The sequence below is a fragment of the Callithrix jacchus genome, chromosome 7 (assembly GCF_049354715.1).
Source record: "Callithrix jacchus isolate 240 chromosome 7, calJac240_pri, whole genome shotgun sequence".
Lineage (NCBI taxonomy): Eukaryota > Metazoa > Chordata > Mammalia > Primates > Cebidae > Callithrix > Callithrix jacchus.
Genome location: NC_133508.1, coordinates 127,795,081 through 127,811,062, shown reverse-complemented (window position 1 = coordinate 127,811,062; position 15,982 = coordinate 127,795,081). Strand labels below are relative to the sequence as shown.

Below are 15,982 nucleotides of genomic sequence, written 5' to 3'. Positions count from 1 at the left end.
TACTTCAACTTTACTGAATGTGTTTATCAGTTCTAATAGTTTTTTCTGGACGCTTCAGGTTTTTCCAAATATAAGATTAGATGATCCATAAACAAGGATAACTGGACTTCTTCCTTTCCAATTTGGATGCCATTAGTTTCCTTCTCTTTTCTGATTGCTCCAGCTGGGACTTCCAGTACTATGCTTAATAACAGTGGTAAACGTGGCCATTCTTATCTTATTCCAGATCTCAGATGAAGTTCTTTCAGTTTTTATCCATTAAGTATCATACTAGCTGTGGATCTAACATATATGGTTTTTATTGTTTTGAGGTGTGTTCCTTCTATAATCAGATTTTTTAGGATTTTCTCATGAAGGGGTGTTAATTTTTTTTTTGAGACAGAGTCTCACTCTGTTGCCAGGTGCCAGGCTAGAGTCCAGTGGCGCAATCTTGGCTAACTGCAACCTCCGCCTCCTGGGTTCAAGCAATTCTCCTGCCTCAGCCTCCTGAGTAGCTGGGATTACAGGCACATGCCACCATGCCCAGCTAATTTTTGTATTTTTAATAGAGACAGGGTTTCACCATGTTGGCCAGGATGGTCTTGATCTCCTGACCTTGTGATCTGCCTGCCTCGGCCTCCTAAGGTGCTGGGATTACAGGCATGAGCCACCACGCCCAGCCAAGGGGTGTTAAATTTTATCAAATGTTTTCAGCATCAACTGAAATGATAATATGGTTTTTATCTTTCATTCTGTTGATATGACGTATCACATTAGTTGATTGGCATATGCTGAACCATCCTTGCATCCCTGGGATAAATCCCACTTGGTCATAATGAATAATCTTTCTAATGTGTTGTTTAATTCAGTTTTTTAGTATTTTATTGAGGACTTTTGCATCAATGTTCATCAGGGATATTGAACAGCAGTTTTCTTTTTTTGATGTGCCTTTGTCTGCTTATATTATGCCATTCTTGCATTGCTATAAGTACTTGAGACTAGGTAATTTATAAGAAAATAAGCTTAACTGGCTTACTGTTCTGCAGGCTGTTCAGGAAACACAGCGCTGGCATCTGCTGCTTTGGAGGCCTCAGGAAGCTTTTAGTCAGACTGAAGACAAAGCAGGGGCAGGCATATCACGTAGCTAGGGCAGCAGCAAAAGGGAGTTGGGGAGGAGGTGCCACACACTTTTAAACAACCAGATCTCCTGAGAACTCACTCACTAGTGTTAAGAAAGCACCAAGACATGAGAAATTTGCCCTCATGACCTAAACATTTCCCATCAGGCCCCACTTCCAGCACTGAGGATTTCAATTCAACATGAGATTTGGGTGGGGACAACTGTACAAACCACAGCAACAGCTGTTTTGAATTCTCTTTATGAAAGGTCACATGTCTTTTTTTCTTCAGGATTGGTCCTTGGTCCCTGGTGCCCTATTTAGTTCATTTGGTGAGGTCATGATTTCCGGGATGGTGTTGATGCTTGTGGATATTCGTCACTATTGGGCATTGGAGAATTAGTCATTTGTTGCAGTCTTTGCAGTCTAGGCTTGTGTGTACCCATCCTTCCTGGAAAGGCTTTCTGAGTACGCAAAGGGACTTGTACATTATATTAGTCAGGGTTCTCTAGAGGGCTAGAACTAATAGGACACATATATATATAAAGGGGAGTTTATTAAGGAGTCCTGACTTACACAATCACAGAGTGAAGTCCCATGATACTGAGGAGTAAGGAAGCCAGTCCAAGTCCCCAAACCTCACAAGTAGGGAAGCCGACAGTGCAGCCTTCTGTCTATGTCTGAAGGCCCAAGAGCCACTGGCAAACCACCGGTGTAGGTCCAAGAGTCCAAAAGCTGAAGAACTTGTAGACTGAAATTCAAGGGCAGGAAGCATCCAGCACAGGAGAAAAAATGAAGGCCAGAACACTCAGCAGGTCAAGTCCTTACACGTTCTTCTGCCTGCTTTAGGCTAGCTTTGCTGGAAACTGATTAGATGCTGCCCACCCAGATTGAGGGTGGGTCTGCCTCTCCCTGGCCACTGACTCAAATGTTAATCTCCTTTGGCAGCACCGTCACAGACACACCCAGGAACAATGCTTTGCATCCTTCAATCAAATTGACACTCAGTATTAAGCGTCATAGGTATTTTGATCCAAGTCTTGATTACTGCAGCCATATCTGCTTTAGGGGCACCCCAAGCCCGGTAGTGTTATGGTTCTTGCATACTCATAGAGTTATCTTCTTGGTGGTCTTGGGTAAGGTCTGAAAGAATTCCCTGAAGTAACAGGCAGAGACTCTTGTTCTCTTCTCTTACTTATTCCTAAACAAGTAGAGTCCCTCTTACTGCACTGAGCTGCCTGGAGCTGGAGGAGGGTGAAACAAGCACCTCTGCAGCCACCACCAACGGGATTATGCTAGGTTAGTCCCAGAGCTAGCACAGCACTGAGTCTTGCCCAAGATCCACACTGACCACTGCCTGGCTATTGCCTAGGTTCACTCAAGGCCCAAGGGCTCTACAATCAGCAACAGCAAATCCAGCCAGGCTTGTGTCCTCTTGAGGAGAGTGAGCTCCCCTGGCCTTGGACAGGTCTAGGCTCCACCCAGGAGCCAGCGCCTGGAGTTGGAAACCTCAGGAATCTACCTGGTACTCTATTCTACTGCAGCTGACCTGGCACCCAAGCCACAAGACAAAGTCCTTTCCACTCTTCCATTCCCTTTTCTCAAGCAGAGGAGTCTCCCTCAAAGGCCACCACCACCCCGGGCCTGCAGTAAGAAGTACCTGGCTACCACCAGTGCTCACTCAAGGCCCAGTGGCTCTTCAGGCAGCTTGTGGTGAATGCTGCCAGGCCTGACTCTCTCTTCAGGGCCACAGGCTCCCTCTGACCCATGGCAGACCCAGAAATGCCATCTAGGAGCCAAGGCCTGGAAACCAGGACTGTGGGAGTTTGCTTGGTGCTCTACTTCATGTGGCCAAGCTGGCACCCAAGCTAGAAGACAAAGTCTACTTTACTCTTCCTCTCTTTTCCTCAAGGGGTGTCCCTCCACAGCTACCACAGCTGAGAATGTGCTGGGTCACACCTGAAGCAGGTGCAGCTTGGTCTCACTCAATGCCACGGCAAGTATTGCCTGGCTGCCACTGCTGCTTATTCAGGGCCCAAGGGTTCTGTAGTCAGCCAGTGATGAATTCTGCCAGAACTGGGTCCTTTTCTTCAAGGAAACAGGTTCCCTTCTGGCCCAAGGTCTGTCTAGAAATGTCATCCAGGAGGTTCCCACCACTGGGATGGGTGGTTCTGCTTTGACTAGGGCTGGTCTAAATGCTTCCTCTGTGGGCGCTGGCCAAGTTCTTCCCCACACTGCTTTCTACTCTGATGGGACAGCACTGAGTTCCAACGCAAAGTCCCACAACCACTGCATTCTCCCTCCCTCAAGCACACAGATTTTCTTTCCACACCATGTGGCTGCTGCTAGGAATGAGGGAGGGGTGGTATAGGCGATTCAAGACTGTCTTTTCTATCCTCTTCAATGCCTCTTTCCTCAATCTGATGTTAAAACTGGGTACTGTGGTTACTCACCTGATTTGGGGGTGTTTGTTTAGACAGTTTCACTGGTCTCCCCCAGTCTGGGTTGCGATCTCAGCTCACCACAGCCTCAAACTCCCGGGTTCAAATGATCCTCCTGTCTCAGCCCCCAAAGTAGCTGGGATTACAGTCATGCACCACCATGCCTGACTAATTTTTCTATCTTTTTGTAGACAGGATTTCGCCATGATGCCCAGGCTGGTCCCAAACTTCTGGGTTCCAGCGATCCACCCACCTTGGCCTCCCAAAGTGCTAGGACTACAGGCATGAGCCACCACACCCAGTCTTGTGAAGGTGCTTTTTCGTGTGGCTGGTTGTTCAATTTGGCGTTCCTGCAGGTAGGAGAATTGCTGGAGACTCCTATTTGATGATCTTGCTCTGCCCCCCAGTCCATCTTCTATTTTTAAAAATAGTTTTGGGGTAAGAATCAAGCTCGTGGCTTCTGCTGTCCCCCAAAAAGGGATGGTGTTTGATTTTCATCAGATAGAATGCAGATGAGGGGAATAAGCTCAGTATCATTTCCTACAACAGAAATTCATATAAGCTGGTTTACAAAAGGAATCACTTCAAATTGCTCATTGGCTTTCACAAAACCCATCTGTTGCCCCCTAGTATTTTCCAGAGTATCCAGGGTGGGACATGAGGAAGATGATCCCAGGAAATCACTGAAGCCTTCACTTCTTGTTTGAGTCCAAGGCTGGTTTCCTTACAGTGTTCTCCAAGCCAGCTACAAAATGAAAACCTGTTTCAAATAAAGAAGTACAGAAAGAAAATAATGAGCAAGGTACTGACTGAATGGAGTGGAAATAAACAACGCAAAATGTTTTTGAACTAGAAGGAGGAAATAAGCCTTAAAGAGGGTGTTTCTGTTGCAGTCAAACTTGCTTAAGGGTGTTAGCATTTAAATGGTCACACCTCAGTTTTGAACTTAACACTCCATTAAGCGGCCGAGGGAGCTCACACCTCTGTCTGTGGCACCTTTCACTCTTGTTGAAGCCCAAGGAAGGAGACGGGGAGGAGAGAGGAGGGTAAGGAAGAAGAGTAGCTACAAATGGAGCAATGGCAAAGGTGACGGTCCTGGTCAAGCCTGCTGTCCTGGTGCAATTAATTATTAGCATCTGCTTTCACTCCCCAGAGTCCTGTCTTGGATGATAAATTCTGTGGCCACTCAAATAAGGTATAGAATGCCGGAATGGTAGTGGTAGGGCAATTCTCATTTATATTTGTAAATAAAAATGGAAATAACATTTGTTCCTTGGAAGGCACGCTTCGGTTTAGAAAATTCTGTGTCATTTCATATTCTAAGGCTAAGTGTTCATGACTGCCAGAGTAAAAATTAAAGAATTAAACTATCTTAGAGACTCAACAGGCTCGATTGTTGTAATTTTGAAAATGAGAAACAGGCTCAAAGAGGTTGACTTGCCTAAGGCCGAGTTAATGGATAAGTTGGGAATAGGACCCAAGTCCCCTAAACGTAAATTACACATTTTTAATGTGTCAAAAATGTTAAGAAATGTAAGCGATGTTCTCACAATGGAGAAATAAAGTACAGCTGCTGTGATAAATTGTGCAGATGCCTTCACCAGGTCAGAGGGCTAGGAGGTCAGAGGGAGAGGTCGGGGACACAGCACAAGTCCTGTCTCTTGAGGTGAAATTTCTGATGTTCACTGATGATTTCATCTGATGATTTCTGACATTCACTGATGATTTCAGCTGAATTCAGGGACTGAGAATTTTCTCAGGATAAACAAAAGCCAGGAATCCAATTGCTTTCTGGACTTACAGTTTAATAGCTGAATGACCTTGGTCAAACTTATTTAAAGTCTTTAAAACTCCCATTTCCTCATCTATAAAATGGGTATATAATTTTCATCCCAGAGGACTGTTGCCAAGATTAAATAAGACAGTACATGCAAAGCACTTGGCCTGATGCATGGCACATAGCTATGCATTCAGTAAATGTTAGCTAGCATCGTCATCTCCATCATCTTCTTCATTAGCAGCAGGAACAGCAGCACTTTTCCTTCTCCACTCCTAACCTGACCTGCTTTGGATAGTCAGCCAGTTTCCTAATGCCATTTCACCCTTTTGGCTTAAAGAATGTTTTCCCTAAATCTCATTTAGTTCCACATAGCTCATAGAGATAGATATTGTAATTCTTATAAGGAAACAGGCTCAGAGAGATTAAATAATTTGTTCAAAGTCACATAACCAGTAAGTGAAAGAAGCAGAATGCACAGCCGGGCGCAGTGGCTCAAGCCTATAATCCCAGCACTTTGGGAGGCCGAGGTGGGTGGATCACGAGGTCAAGAGATTGAGACCATCCTGGTCAACATGGTGAAATCTCGTCTCTACTAAAAATACAAAAAATTAGCTGGGCATGGTGGCGCGTGCCTGTAATCCCAGCTACTCAGGAGGCTGAGGCAGGAGAATTGCCTGAACCCAGGAGGCGGAGGCTGCGGTGAGCAGAGATTGCACCATTACACTCCAGACTGGGTAACAAGAGCGAAACTCCGGGGGGACCAACTCAAGATCGTGTGGTGAGAACAACCCAGGATTGAAGCTCTCGGTGAATGCGCAGAGGGTGAGTCAGGGCCGCATTTCCACATGGATCTTTGTTGACCACAGAATGGGGAAATTCACAGGTATAGGAGAGACACAGGATGCCAGTGCAGCAGTTTTGGCTGGTGCAGCCAGCGGCAGGTGTCACAGTATAGCGGCACTCCACAGCGCTCCGCACAAAGCGCACTGGTCCGGGTGCCCTGTTGAACCAGCAATCTGAGACTTGGGAGGGCAGATTGGCATATCCATCTAATTGAACGGGACTTGGACAGTGAGCCAGGCCAGGAAATTCCAGGGAAAAGGCGTTTGGGCCAGCACAGTGGGACAAACAAAACGGTGATTCCAAATGCTGCAGGTGGAGAGTTTCACTGTGGGCACAGCTGAACCCGGGACAGTGCAGCTCCATGGGGGAGGGTCGCCCGCCATTACCGAGGCAATCCGACCCTACTGAGGTACCCTCCCATTGCTGATGCAGCCTGCCGTTGCCGAGGCAACCCACCACAACAGAGAGACTCTGCCGCAGGGCGTAGCCCGTGGCAGCAGGGTGGAGACCGCAGCAGCAGGGCAGAGCCTGCAGCAACAGGGCGGACCTCACACCAGCAGGGCAGAGCCTTGGCAGGCAAATAGTGACTAGACTGCCTCCTAGCTGGGCAGGACAGCGCAACGGTCACTCATAAAGAAAGCCCCAACCCCCGAGACACAGCATCTGAGAAAAAAAGGGTTTTTTTTAATGAGTTCTGCTGCAGCAGAATTAAACGTAACAGCCTAACAGCCTTGAACAGAGCTCACAGCTCAGCACTTGAGCTCCTATAAAGTACAGACTGTCTCCTCAAGCAGTTCCCTGACCCCTGTACATCCAAAAGACTGACATTTGGCAGGCATCATTCTGAGACAAAGATAGCAGAAAAAGAAACTGGTAGCATCCCTCACTGTTCTGCAGCTGCTATAGGTGCACCCCAGACAAGCAGGGCCTGGAGTGGACCTCAGCAGTCCTACAGCGAAGGGGCTAGACTGGTAGAAAGAGAACCAAGTAACAGAAATACTTCATCATCAACAATATGGGCGTCCACTCAGAGACCCAATCGAAAAGTCAGCAACTACTCAGACGACAGATGGATAAATCCACAAAGATGGGAAGAAACCAGCACAAAAAGGAGGAAAACACCCGAAACCAGAACACCTCGCCTCCTACAAAGGACCAAAACTCCTCACCAGCAAGGGAACAAAGCTGGATGGAGAATGAGTGTGATGAAATGACAGAATCAGACTTCAGAAGGTGGGTAATGACAAACTTCTGTGAGCTAAAAGAACATGTTCTAAATCAATGCAAAGAAACTAAGGACCTTGAAAAAAAGATTCAAGGAAATGATAATAAGAATGGATGACTTAGAGAGGAATATGAATGAATAGAAGGAGCTGAAAAACACAACACGAGAACTTCGTGAAGCATGCACAAGTTTCAACAGCCGAAATGACCAACCAGAAGAAAGAATATCAGAAGTCGAAGATCAACTCAATGAAATAAAATGAGAAACCAAGATTAGAGAAAAAAGTGCAAAAAGGAATGAACAAACTCTCTAAGAAATGTGGGACTATGTGAAGAGACCTAATCTACGTTTGATAGGTGTACCAGAAGGTGACAAAGAGAATGAATCCAAGCTGGAAAATACTCTTCAGGACATCATCCAGGAAAATTTCCCCCACCTACCAAGGCAGGCCAACAATCAAATCAAGGAAATACAGAGAACACCACAAAGATATTCCACAAGAAGAGCAACCCCAAGGCACATAATCGTCAGATTCACCAGGGTTGAAATAAAAAAGAAAATACTAAGGGCAGCCAGAGAGAAAGGTTGGGTCACCCACAAAGGGAAGCCCATCAGACTCACAGCAGATCTCTTGGCAGAAGCACTACAAGCCAGAAGAGAGTGGGGGCCAATATTCAACATCCTTAAAGAAAAGAACTTTCAACCCAGAATTTCATATCCAACCAAACTGAGCTTCATAAGTGAAGGAAAAATAAAATCCTTTGCGAACAAGCAAGTACTCAGAGATTTTGTCACCACCAGGCCTCCTTTACAAGAGCTCCTGAAAGAGGCACTACATATAGAAAGGAAGATCCAGTACCAGCCATTCCAAAATCACACGAAATGCTAAAGAGCATCAACATAATAAAGAATCTACATCAACTAATGGGCAAAACAGCCAGCTAGCATCAAAATGGCAGTATCAAATTCACACATAACAATATTAACCCTAAATGTGAATGGGCTAAATGCACCAATCAAAAGATACAGACTGGTAAATTGGATAAAAAAACAAAACCCATCAGTGTGCTGTATCCAGGAAACCCATCTCACATCCAAAAATACACAAAGGCTCAAAATAAAGAAATGGAGGAAGATTTACCGAGCAAATGGAGAGCAAAAAAAAAGCAGGAGTTACATTTCTCATCTCTGATAAAATAGACTTTAAAACAACAAGATCAAAAGAGACAAAGAAGGTCATTACATAATGGTAAAAGGATCGATACAACAAGAAGAGCTAATGATCCGAAACATATATGGACCCAATACAGGAGCACCCAGATACATAAGGCAAGTTCTTAATGACTTACAAAGAGACTTAGACTCCCACACAATAATAGTGGGAGACTTTAACACTCCACTCTCAATATTAGACAGATCAACCAGACAGAAAATTAACAAGGATATCCAGGGCTTGAACTCAGACTTGGAACAAGCAAACCTGATAGACATTTACAGAACTCTCCACCCCAAATCCACAGAATATACATTCTTCTCAGCACCACATCACACCTACTCTAAAATTGACCACATAATTGGAAGTAAAGCACTGCTCAGCAAATGCAAAACAACTGAAATCATAACAAACAGCCTCTCAGACCATAGTGCAATCAAGTTAGAACTCAGAATTCAGAAACCGATCCAGAACCGCACAGCTTCATGGAAACTAAACAACTGGCTCTTGAATGTTGACTGGATAAACAATGAAATGAAGGCAGAAATAAAGAAGTTATTCGAAACCAATGAGAACGAAGACACCACATGCCAGAATCTCTGGGACACATTTAAAGCAGTCTCTAGAGGAAAGTATATAGCAATAAGTGCCCATATGAGGAGAATGGAGAGATCCAAAATTGACACCCTATTGTCAAAATTGAAAGAGCTAGAGGAGCAAGATCAAAAAACCTCAAAACCTAGCAGAAGACAAGAAATAACTAAGATCAGAGCAGAACTGAAGGAGCTAGAGACATGAAAAACCCTTCAAAAGATCAATAAATCCAAGAGCTGGTTTTTTGAAAAGATCAACAAAATAGACAGACCACTAGCCAGATTGATTAAAAATAAAAGAGAGAACAACCAAATAGATGCAATAAAAAATGATAAAGGGGAAATCACCACAGATTCCACAGAAATTCAAACCATCATCAGAGAAGATTACAAACAACTCTATGCACATAAACTAGTAAACCTGGAAGAAATGGTTAAATTCCTAGACTCCTGTGTCCTCCCAAGCCTAAACCAGGAGGAAGCTGAAACTATGAATAGACCAATAACAAGGTCAGAAGTAGAGGCAGCAATTAAGAGCCTACACACAAAAAAAGCCCAGGTCCAGATGGGTTCACAGCCGAATTCTACCAGACACACAAAGAGGAGCTGGTACCATTCCTTCTGAAACTATTCCAAATAATGCAAAAAGAGGGAATTCTTCCCAAATCATTTTATGAGACCAATATCATCCTGATACCAAAACTCAGCAGAGACCCAACAAGAAAAGAAAACTTCAGGCCAATATCCATGATAAACATAGATGCAAAAATCTTCAATAAAATATTGCAAGCCGATTGCAACAGCACATCAAATAACTTTTCCATCATGATCAAGTAGGATTCATCCCGGGGATGCAAGGCTGGTTTAACATATGCAAGTCTATAAACATAATTCACCGCATAAACAGAACCAAAAACAAAAACCACAAGATTATCTGAATTGATGCAGAAAAGGCATTCGACAAAATTCAACAGCCCTTTATGCTAAAAACCCTCAATAAACTCGGTATTGATGGAACGTATCTCAAAGTAATAAAAACTATTTATGACAAACCAACAGCCAATATCATACTGAATGGGCAAAAACTGGAAGCATTCCCTTTGAAATCCGGCACTAGACAAGGATGCCCTCTTTCACCACTCCTATTCAATATAGTACTGGAAGTTCTAGCCAGAGCAATCAGGCAAGAAAAAGAAATAAAGGGTATTCATATAGGAAAGGTGGAAGCCAAATTGTCTCTATTTGCAAACGACACGATAGTATACCTAGAAGACCCCATCGCCTCAGCCCAAAAACTCCTGAAACTGATAAGCAACTTCAGCAAAGTCTCAGGATATAAAATCAATGTGCAAAAATCACAGGCATTTTTCTACACCAATAACAGACTTTAAGAAAGTCAAATCAAGAATGAACTGGCATTCACAATTGCTACAAAAAGAATAAAATACCTAGGAATACAACTCACAAGGAGTGTAAGGGACCTCTTCAAGGAAAACTACAAACCACTGCTCAATGAAATAAGAGAGGACACAAACAGATGGAGAGACATTCCATGCTCATGGTTAGGAAGAATTAATATCATGAAAATGGCTATACTGCCCAAAGTAATTTACAGAATCAATGCTATTCCCATCAAGCTACCATTGACTTTCTTCACAGAACTGGAAAAAACCACCTTGAACTTCATATGGAACCAAAAGAGAGCCCGCATAGCCAAGTCAATTCTAAGCAAAAAGAACACAGCGGGGGGCATCACACTACCGGATTTCAAACTATACTACAAGGCTACAGTAATCAAAACAGCATGGTACTGGTACCAAAACAGAGATATAGACCAATGGAAAAAAACAGAGGCATCGGAGGCAACACAACATATCTACAACTATACAATCTTTGATAAACCTGACAAAAACAAGCAATAGGGAAAGGATTCCCTGTTTAACAAATGGTGTTGGGAAAACCGGCTAGCCATGTGCAGAAAGCAGAAACTGGACCCCTTCCTGACACCTTACACTAAAATTAACTCCAGATGGATTAAAGACTTAAACATAAGACCTAACACCATAAAAACCCTAGAAGAAAATCTAGGCAAAACCATTCAGGACATAGGAGTAGGCAAGGACTTTATGAACAAAACACCAAAAGCATTGGCAACAAAGCCAAAATAGACAAATGGGACCTAATCAATCTCCACAGCTTCTGCATGGCAAAAGAAACAGTCACTGGAGTGAATCGGCAATCAACAGAATGGGAAAAAATTTTTGCAGTCTACCCATCTGACAAAGGGCTGATATCCAGAATTTACAAAGAACTCAAACAGATTTACAGGAAAAAAACAAACAAGCCCATTCAAAAATGGGCAAAGCATATGAACAGACATTTTACAAAAGAAGACATATATGAGGCCAACAATCATATGAGAAAATGCTCATCATCACTTGTCATTAGAGAGATGCAAATCAAAACCACATTGATATACCATCTCACGCCAGTTAGAATGGCGATCATTAAAAAATCTGGAGACAACAGATGCTGCAGAGGATGTGGAGAAAAAGGAACACTTTTACACTGTTGGTGGGAGTGTAAATTAGTTCAACCATTGTGGAAGACAGTGTGGCGATTTCTCAAGACCTTAGAAATAGAAATTCCATCTGACCCAGCAATCCCATTACTGGGTATATATCCAAAGGACTATAAATTGTTCTACTATAAGGAGACATGCACACGAATGTTCATTGCAGCACTGTTTACAATAGCAGAGACCTGGAACCAACCCAAATGCCCATTGATGATAGACTGGATTGGGAAAATGTGGCACATATACACCATGGAATATTATGCAGCAATCAGAAATGAGTTCGTGTCATTTGTAGGGACATGGATGAATCTGGAGAACATCATTCTCAGCAAACTGACACAAGAACAGAAAATGAAATAACGCATATTCTTACTCATAGGCAGGTGATGAAAAATGAGAACACATGGACACAGGGAGGGGAATACTAAACACTGGGTCTATTGGGGGAAAAAGGGAGGGCCAGCGGGAGGGGGGGAGCTGGGGAGGAATAGCCTGGGGAGAAATGCCAAATGTGGGTGAAGGGTAGAAAGGAAGCAAAACACACTGCCATGTGTGTACCTATGCAACTGTCTTGCATATTCTGCACATGTAACCCAAAACCTAAAATGCAATAAAAAATTAAAAAAAAAAAAAGAGCGAAACTCCGTCTCAAAAAAAAAAAAAAAGAAGAACGCAAATCTAATTCTTCTTGTTTTTTTCATTCTGTCTGCCTCTGATGAGAAATTACAGGGCAGTGTGTGAGATAAGAGTAAAGGAATAATGACAACTGGGAGCTGGCCCTGCCTAGCAGTAGGTGAGTTGGTTTGGAAGGTGACCAGGTGAGGAGCATTCTTTATTGCATTGTTCTGCAGATGTTGCCCACGTATAACTGAGTTATTCTCTACATAGTAAATCAAGTGACGTGCGTTTAAATTCTGGAGGGAGCTTGGTCTCACCCTTCAGAATCAAAAGCAATGGTCTTTGTGTCCTCAATAGAAAACACTGATAAGACCCAAAGGAAAGTCAAGCTGAGACAAAATCCCCTGTGTCTCTGGGGTCAATACCTATAGTGAAGATAGGACTCAACCAAATAAGGAGACTCGGACAGCGAGAAGTCCCTGGTGCACTCTGCTCTTTTGAAACTCTTCACTTGGATGGAAACCAGGTCAGGGAATCAACTTCTCTGTGGTTCATGTTTCTTTGTCATTTATTGAGATGTTCAGGATTAATTTGGTTACCATTATGACCCTAGCTGTGAAATGATCCTTTGTGCCATCACAATTAGTTGATTTGGAGTTATTTCTAATCACACAATTTGGAGTTTCAGTGAGGAACAAAGAAATTCTACTAATAAAATGAATTAGTAAACACACAAGCCAAATAAAGGCTAAACAAAGTGACAGAAATCCTTCTCTATTCAGAATAGATTGACCAAGAGTCCTCACACACTCTGGGAACCCCCTTCCCACAGAGTTCTCTGGTTGTGGCTTCATATTATTATGACTTCCAGTAATTCAGCAATTATGAGGGCATGCTTTGAAGTCAAACTTGAGTTTGAAGTTTGTCCCCCCAACCCTTGCAACTTACGACATCATAAAGGTAATTTAATTTCTCTAACTCATTATTTCCTCACATATAAAATGGTGATGGTAACACTAACCTCATAATGTACGCAACACACTTAGTTCTTCCTGGCATGTAATACACGCCCAGTAAGTGGCAGCCACCCTATTCTGCTAATATCCTTGCTGAGAAGTGGCAGAATATACCTCTTCATAATTCTCTCATTCCTTGTGGCCACCTCCCCCTTTGGGGTATAGCTGCTGACTTAGCCCTTGGCGCGTTGTAGCTTTAGAATTAGGTAAGCAGGTAACATCCTCCCTCTTCCTATTACCCTGAAGCTTCTTTCCTTGACCCTATCCTGATAGTCAGTTGTATCCATTAAGTCTTGGAAACTGTTCATCAAATCTTCAAAGTATACCAAGCCACAAGAAATGGCAAACATGTTCAATGAAAGAATTTGGACCAAAAAATCTACACAGGTTTTCAAAATGAATAGACTCTAACATGACAGAACAGGTATAGGAAGAAGTGTGAGGTCCTTCATTTGTGTTCAAATGAATACCAGAGGCAAGAGGGTCATGCTACGGTGAGGAAAAAACAAACAAACAAAAAACCATGGACTTTTTATTTGAAAGTAAACTCAATTTCCTTCAAGATGTAATATTTCTACTGGAAGAATGGAAATACATTTGCCTAATATGTAGACGCCTGGCCCACAGCCTAGAATTTAGTCTGCCTGCTGTGGTTTGGATCTGGCTAGTTTGACCCGCCAAGTCTCATGTGAAAATGTCATCCTCAGTGTTGGAGGTGCGGCCTGGTAGTAGGCGTTTGGATTGTGATGGCTTGAAGGGTTGCAGGAGTGAGTTGTCACTCTTAGTTCCCACAAGAACTGGTTGTTAAAAAAGAGCCTGGTACCTCCTGTCTCTCTTTGTCTCCTGCCATGTGACCTGCACATACTGACTCCCCCTCACCTTCCACCATGAATTAAAGCAGCCTGATCCCCTTGCCAGGAGCAGATGCTGGCACCATACTTCTTGTGTAGCCTACAAAATGATGAGCTAAATAAACTTCTTCATAAAGTACCCAGCTTCAGGTATTCCCCTATAGCAACACAAATCAGATGGAGACATTGTTTATCTGGTATCATTTGATGAGGCAGATAACAGAATCTGGCACAAAGTGACATATTTTAGCCTTTTATCCCTCTTTTAAGAATGAAAGGAGATAATATGTTTCATAGCGCTAGGGTTGTGCAAGCATTAGATGATTGCATATATGGTTGAGCCATTCTCTGTCAAGGAGACTCAAGTATCAGATGAATGTTTGTATCAGGTGCCGTTAAGTTCTTTTTAAACAAGGAAGCATCTTCCTGGTAGTTTGTGCCATTTCATAGGGCCAAGAATCTTATCAGAGCACACATTCAATTTTTTTATATAATTTCTAAGGAAAGTAATAAAATAGAAAAAAGGATACAGATTTCAGTTTCTTTGTAATTTTGAGTATCAAGCTTTCCTGGATCTGACTACTCCTATTACCACAAGTTACTTCCCAAGAGGAGGTATGAGCCGGCTTTTCTGGACGCTGCACCCATCTTAGTCATTTCCTCCCCTGGACCTGTGTTCAGCGACTCCTGCCCTTTAGAATGTCCCACCATCCTTTCTCTACCAATCCATCATCTACTTCAAAATCTGGCTTGATGCTAGCCTCCTTCTAAGAAGTCTTCCTTGTTTTTCATATTCTTCTAAGCTTCTCAAAGACTCTCTGTAGCACGCCCACACTTGCTTACACATTGCTTGCAAATCATCCTCCAGTTGTTTCAGGTTTCTGCGACTCTCCAGGTTAACTCTAAACTCCTAAAGGGCAGTGAATCTCTGCCAGTGGAGATGAAAAGGAGAGGAGCTCTGGATTTTCCTAATGATCATACGACACTGGGCACAAAGAAACCACTAGGGGCCTAGATCCCACCAAACGGCAGTGAAATTCCACTAGGATTAAAGCTAGATGGGGCAATCCAAGTTTTGGAAGATCAGAGACATCTACATTCTGTTCTTAGTAGTTCCACAGTCCTCCCAAATCACCAGGACTGCAGACATAAAAGTTTCATCTAGCCACTAGCTCTGCTGATCATATCACAGGTTACTTAAAGTGCAATTTATTTTTAATAGAAAAATTGATTCTGGAATGAAACATGAAGTAGCCTCTTTTTTTCATTTTTGGCAGTAGACTAACCTTTTAAAGAATAGCATTCTTGCCCTAGAGAGGGGCATAAAAGTTTAAAAGGTTATTTTCCACATTACACGTAACCCACATGCTCACCTTTCCTATCTCTTTGCTGGATCTGCGCACAGGGTGCCTGTGGCACTAACTCACTGAAAATATGGGTTCCATTAATGCATGATTTACTTCTCTTTACTTGGCAAAGAACAGACGTCATATTTCAAAGCAAATTCAAGCTTTTGTAATTCATTACCTACTCCATGAAATGTGATGGCATGAAATTTTCTCTCTTCAGAACTCAAAACAGCAAAGCAAATGCTGAAGAGAAGTCTTCCCTGACCCATCCAGAGGAGTGGTTGCTCCCCAATATGAGTTCCTATGGCACTTTTGACGTATTACTCTCATTAAACTTATCATAGTTGATCAACTATTTGTTTACATATCTGTCTCTCC

The 15,982-nt window shown here is 43.0% G+C and overlaps 1 long non-coding RNA gene across 1 annotated transcript in view; it reads right to left on the bottom strand.

Moving 5' to 3' along the window:
- Positions 1–4,101: 4,101 nt before the first annotated feature.
- LOC144577171 (uncharacterized) overlaps positions 4,102–15,982 on the bottom strand; it is a 128,850-nt gene continuing 116,969 nt past the window's right edge. The window contains exon 6 of the long non-coding RNA XR_013520559.1: positions 4,102–4,298. This is a non-coding gene — a long non-coding RNA (uncharacterized LOC144577171). The remainder of the gene's footprint in view (positions 4,299–15,982) is intronic.